Source organism: Triturus cristatus, chromosome 9 (assembly GCF_964204655.1).
Source record: "Triturus cristatus chromosome 9, aTriCri1.1, whole genome shotgun sequence".
NCBI classification, from domain to species: Eukaryota; Metazoa; Chordata; class Amphibia; order Caudata; family Salamandridae; genus Triturus; species Triturus cristatus.
The window spans coordinates 375,695,330-375,701,329 of NC_140592.1; the positions used below are offsets into that span (position 1 = coordinate 375,695,330).

A 6,000-nucleotide genomic window follows, 5' to 3' on the forward strand; every position below is an offset into this window, starting at 1 on the left:
ATACACTCTACAGAATCTGGAAATGTTAAAATCACATTTGATCTTGTTATTGTTATGGGTGATACCTTCAGCTAATCTTAGATTTTTACCCAACTTCTCTTTACTGCTGGGGGTTTTGAGCTCATAGTTACAGTGATTAGAAGTTCCAGAATACAACATGATGCAGGATATAAATTAAGTACTTACTAAAAGAAAGACATTTGCCAGCTATGAATCTCTACATAACAGCAGCACCATCTTAAAAGTAGTCAGGCAAAGAGTGTAGAAAGGCAGTGGTGAACATCCTTAAAGCATCGAGTTTCAGGTGCTTTATAGTGCAGGGCTACATATTAATTTTGTGTAATTCAAAATAGTAACGATGTCACAAGGTTATATCTGCTAGCATTGACCACTCCTACAATGTCATAATATTCCGTAAGGAATAGGTGAATGACACCCCCGCCCCCTTCTGTGCCCAGGGATATGTTTATTAAAACATTTGAATACAGCACTCTTACTTTTCTAATCTTTTAATAGTCCTGTAAACCAGACAGAGTCCTGGCAGAGTGAGTGTGTGAGATAATGAGATGTGAGAGAGGGTAATGAGTTGAGTGAGAATGACAATATTAATTATTTACATTCTTTTGATCAATGCTATAACTGCAGCTCTCTTCATACAACATAGAGATACCTTGATGCTTGGAGAGACTGGAGGGCTTCGTTTGTCCACCGGAATTTAGTAGTTTATAAAAGCGATAGGATTATGCAGGTAAACAGACAGCATTAGTTCACTACATTTTAAAGTCTTACACCCTGAGGGTGGAAATACGTGCCATTACCAAAACTAACTGGAATTTATATTATGCACCTCAAGATGTTAAGAATTAGGGTGGATGTTCCGAATTTTTAAGTTTTAAAGCTGTAGGTAGAAAATCGCTGCACTCGTTTTGTTAACTGATAAGCACTCTTACCACAACGAGGAACGTGTTTTAACTAGCCATTGTAAAGCAAATAACCATATGGATGTTTAAGAGAGCGCAGGGTGTCCTAGTACTAATATTTCTAAACACACTAGAAGTTCGAACAGAATTTCTTCCGAGAGGTCCACATATGTGTCAGTAGTGAGACACATATGCATTTTAAATCTAGCTTGTAGTGCAGAGGTCAGTTGACGTAAAAGTAGTAGGATAGCTGTGCATGCATGTGAGCACATCATGAGCTCTGTAAATTACTCAATACCTGAATTTCTGTGCCCGGTGCAAGTTAAGATAACGCTGCATCACGACAATCCTGTAATAAAGTCAGCACGGGGGCATCAGTGCACGATGGAAGTCAGAAAAGAGGTATATCGTGAGAGTTGCGAGTGTGTCGATAGTGAAACAGCGGAGCACCCTGCAGACCAGATGTGCATTGTGAGAGTTCAACAAACGTCTCAGCAGCGGCGTACCAGTGCAAGGCGGTAGTGGAGCATTGCTAATCCATTTAATGGACTTCCGTTGTAAAGTGATAACAGCGGGTATTAATTATCAAATTGTAAACGTACTGTATGAAGCCAAATTCCTATACTGTTTTTAAGTACAGTATAAAAAATAAAACTCAACGACTATTATAAAAATGCTCAATAAATATTAGTGCATTCATGTTAAGGTAGACAGTCTAATGAGCCTATTATTTTTCGTTAAACATAACCCGTTATGCGAGGACTTAACCTGAGCGCCACCTCTCACAACAGGTTATTAAAATGAGATGAGAAAGAGGGTGGAGACAGATCTGGCACGTTCATGCGTCTTAGAATAACCACTGGCCACAGCTAACAACCTCACCCCCTCCCCACTCTCAAGCAATAACTACACGAAACCCTTTCCAGCCATGTGCGAAGCTTCCAAATATGCGCCTTACCTCCACTCTCCCGACAGGTCTCATGCATCCGACTGGATTGCCTCTACTTCGCTTTCAAGTCTGACCCTGTGTTGCCAGGTATGAAAATTTAAAACAAGCCCGATTCCCCTTGAAAACAAGTGAAACACAAGCGCACCTCCTACCTAACTCAAAATAAAATCAACCAGTATTAATAGCCAAAAGGCGTATCATTGAGTGGAACTATCGTTAAAAACTTTGAATTTACCTAAACGATATAGAATTAAAATCATGTAACGTATCAAAAACATAATTGTTCACAATTTGCAAAGATCGATATTTTACGTTCTGTTGGAGACTGCTGTATTTTTGTGACTTTTTTGCACGTTATTATTCGGTTATGAATTTAGAACGGGTTTTTTTTACAACCAACTTAACTTGGTAATTGTATTTAGTTAATACCTTAAATGTAAGACAAGTTAGATTTTCAGTTTTTTTATTTTTTTATTTAACATTATCTGTTAATGACAAAGGAAACCAGCTCTGCTCTAATATGGCCGTTATCTTTAGCAGGTAAGACTAGGCGGAGCTATTGGGCAGCACATCCCTGTAAATCCTGCGATTGGCTAGAAAAATGTGACTCTCAAGAAAAAAAACACCCCCGTCCCCATAGAAACCGCTACTGTGTCTGCACGAAGTACGTCTCCTGGAGGCTCGGGCATAGTTCGGTGTCTGGGTCTGAACGGAGACGTATCCTCACTTTTCTTCTTTCGGTAAAGGGAGAGAGGGATATTTAGAGGAAATAAATTGGGTGATTTTAAATGTCTCATTACCTTGCATGGAAGCGGAGGAAGTTGTATAAAGCCATCTTTGCCTTAAAACTTACTTTTACTTTGCAAAGTTTTATATAGCGCGAACCTGATCCGAATCGGGTATACATAGCACCAGTTGCATTACATGAGGACACATTATATTGTTAGGCACGGGAAGATTAAGTGATTTGCCCAGAATCACAGGATATTCAGCGTCACTGCCGAGACTCGAACCCAGTTCCCCAGGTTCGAGGTCAGCCGCCCTTCCATTAGGCCAACTCCTCCCCCCTATGGAGTCGCTAACTTTACCTGGGAGCCGAGGAATAAATATATCTGTATACCTCCACTAATTGGCTCTCAATTATTAATCAATAATTAGCACTCATTTATGAAGAGAGTGTCCCACTGTCCTTTATCAGTTTACAGGACACTTTATGTGTGCAGAGCCACTTCGCATGCACAGAGACACTTTGTGTAATTATTGAAAGTCATCAGAAGAAGGACGCGACAATTGGCAGCAGCAACCGGGGAAGCCTTACCTGTGCCGTGGGGCAACGGCCAAGCAAACCACAGCCCCCAGACGCCCCAGCCGGCCAACACCAGTGACGCGGACAAGTGCGCCAGGAGGCGCTAGAAAAACACACGCAGCCTCCCGCAGCGCGGGACGCGACAATTGGCAGCAGCAACCGGGGAAGCCTTACCTGTGCCGTGAGGGCAACGGCCAAGCAAACCACAGCCCCCAGACGCCCCAGCCGGCCAATACCAGTGACGCGGACAAGCGCGCCAGGAGGCGCTAGAAAAACACACGCAGCCTCCCGCAGCGCGGGCAGCGCCCGGGCCAAGGGCGAGCCCATCCTTGCCTGTCACTGACCGTACCTGGCTGGGCTGGGCCATCCCCCTAACGAAGACTTGCTGCCGACAAGGACGTACGGTACTGGGGAGTTCATTCCTAATGGGCTAGTGCTGTGTGTGCATTTCCTGTGTTGTGTAGCCGTCAGGGTTTTCTTTTGTTATTACACCTGGTCCTGTGCAGTCTTCCCTCCACGTGCTGACACCAATTGGGAGTAGTTGGTGTAGGGGTAATTGATCATCAATAATATTTTATTCCTATTATCTCCCAGCCACGGCATCTGGCAATAGCACTGTTAGTTAGCGCCGGGGAAAGGACATAAGCACATAGGGTCACCTGCTTAGCCTACGGGTGGACACTCCTTAGACCAAAAAAAAAAACAAAAAAAAGGCCGGCACTTTTTGCTTATTTTGGAGTTTGTTCTTTTTGTAAACATATTATTCTTACTAACGTGTTGGTTCAGCAATGCCCCCTAAAGACACCAGAGGTAGAGGGGAAAACGTCCATCTTTCAGGAACTATGGACCAATTTATCACCAACGTAAACTGTGTCATCGATCAAGAGATCACATTGCTGGAACGGAGAGTTTCGCAGGACCTTGCGGTGGCAAGGAGGTCCTCTATGGGTCATATTGCGCTTGTGCAGTCTCCTGTCCATCAAGTCCTAAACGGTGATGATGTTCTTTGTTCACATCTTGATTCTCCAACTATAGATTTAACACCTAGTGGCACAACTGCTGTATTTATGGGGGACCAGTCCATGGTTTCAGACTCCCTGTTGACATCGCCCTGTCTGCTACCATTTGTTTTCAACATAGTGCCAGAGCCTCGCACCAGGCAATTACGTGAGAGGAATCCTGGTGCCATTCCAAAAAATAAGCAAGGGCCCCGTACTAATAATGGTGGGAAGCATAAGACTGGTAGAAAGAAGTTGATAGCTGTTAGTCATACTAAAAACTCTGGTATGCCTTTGCAAAAGCAACCTCTTTTGGCTGCGACAGCAAATAAAGTTGTATTCTCAGACCATTCATTATCCACCAGAATGGCACACCAAGTTACAAATGGAGGGACCAGTACAGATGATAAAACGGAGGGAGGGGCCCCAGAGATGTCCAACTTCTATGATACAATTAGGCTTCTCCTCCGTCCCCTAGAGGACAGAATTTCTAAGATTGAGCAGCATTTACTTAGGATAGAGCAAGGTTTCGGGGGAATTGTAGATTCTCTAAAGTATGTTCCTCACCACAGGGCCTCCGAATTACTGGGTACTGCTGGACCAGAAAATGTTCCGGCTTCTTTAAATAACCCCCCTGTATTGTTTACAGACCACCAGGCCTCAACTGACGTTATCATGGGCACAGCTGTGCCTTCTGCTACTAAACCCCCCCGGCATGATATATCCCATCCTAAGGAGGATGGGAGGACTACCTCCCCCAGATTACCAGGGGGGATAATGACCCAAATTTACCTCCGGAGGCTTCTCCCTTTGTGGTAATCCTTACAGGGGTCCCCGAATTGAGCACCCACGATGCAGAATCTCCCACCACTTTAAAGAATAGGGTTGTGCATTGGCTCAATAAAAATAGACCATTGCCAACACACATAGTGTGCAAGATTCTTATGGTTAGGAGGTCCCATGGGTAGGTCATTTGGCCAAAAATATCAGTGGGGTCTGTGTCTTAATTAATTTCAATGACCCCAAAATAGTGGAGTTTATTTGCAATTAGAGAAACCCTAGCACAGGAACATCCATACGTTCTCTCCCCCTGACCCATTTCTATCCCCCTGGTCATTTCACCTCACCAATGGATGGGTGGACATTGGTCCAGCGAAATGGGAGGGGTTTCCCACAAGGGGGCTGGCTCAGACCTATACCACCTCTAGATCCTACTGCCATTCAAAATCACTTTAGCACCCTGGAGGCTGTTGATTGACTCCGGGGTAGTGGTGGAGCACCTTCCAGTCCTTCGCTATCTCTGGGTTGCTACACCTCTGGATCCACAACACCACCAAATTTTTCGGGTCTAGACTTATCCACCCCGCTATTCCAACACAGAGGGTTATTATTAATAACATTGATTTACATCTGGTTCATCCCCTAAGTACTGCAGGTTCACGTGACGATTCTTCTAGCCATCTCAAGCTTGCGTCGTGGAACGTGGCAGGTTTGCGCAGCAAGCTCTCTCGTCCGGACTGGAATGCTTTTATTGATGGTTATGACATGTGTATGTTCCAGGAAACCTGGAGCCTTGAGCCATTGTACAAGTCGGGTTTTTCATGTTATTTTGTTCCAGCCACCACGGTGGGCCGAGGCCGCCCATCTGGTGGACTTATGGTTTGGGTTAGGGCAGAACTTAACCTTAAGATAACTCAGCATATCTGTTCTACACTAGATGTAATGCGGCTATCCATCAAGTGTTCCAAGAGCAATTATACTTGGGAAATCTTTAATGTATATGTACGGGGAACCCAAGGGGGTGCAAAATCTCCTACTATCTCTGCC

General features: G+C 44.4%; 1 protein-coding gene across 4 annotated transcripts in view; it reads right to left on the reverse strand.

Moving 5' to 3' along the window:
* Positions 1-2,009, reverse strand: part of LOC146797981 (synaptosomal-associated protein 25-like) — a 396,023-nt gene extending 394,014 nt beyond the window's left edge. Inside the window, exon 1 of one of the 4 annotated variants that reach the window (XM_085625207.1) lies at positions 1,879-2,009. The gene's annotated coding sequence lies outside the window, so the exon portion shown is untranslated. The remainder of the gene's footprint in view (positions 1-1,878) is intronic. The other 3 variants (XM_085625206.1, XM_085625209.1, XM_085625208.1) reach the window with 3 other exon arrangements.
* Between the last annotated feature and the right edge of the window lie 3,991 nt (positions 2,010-6,000).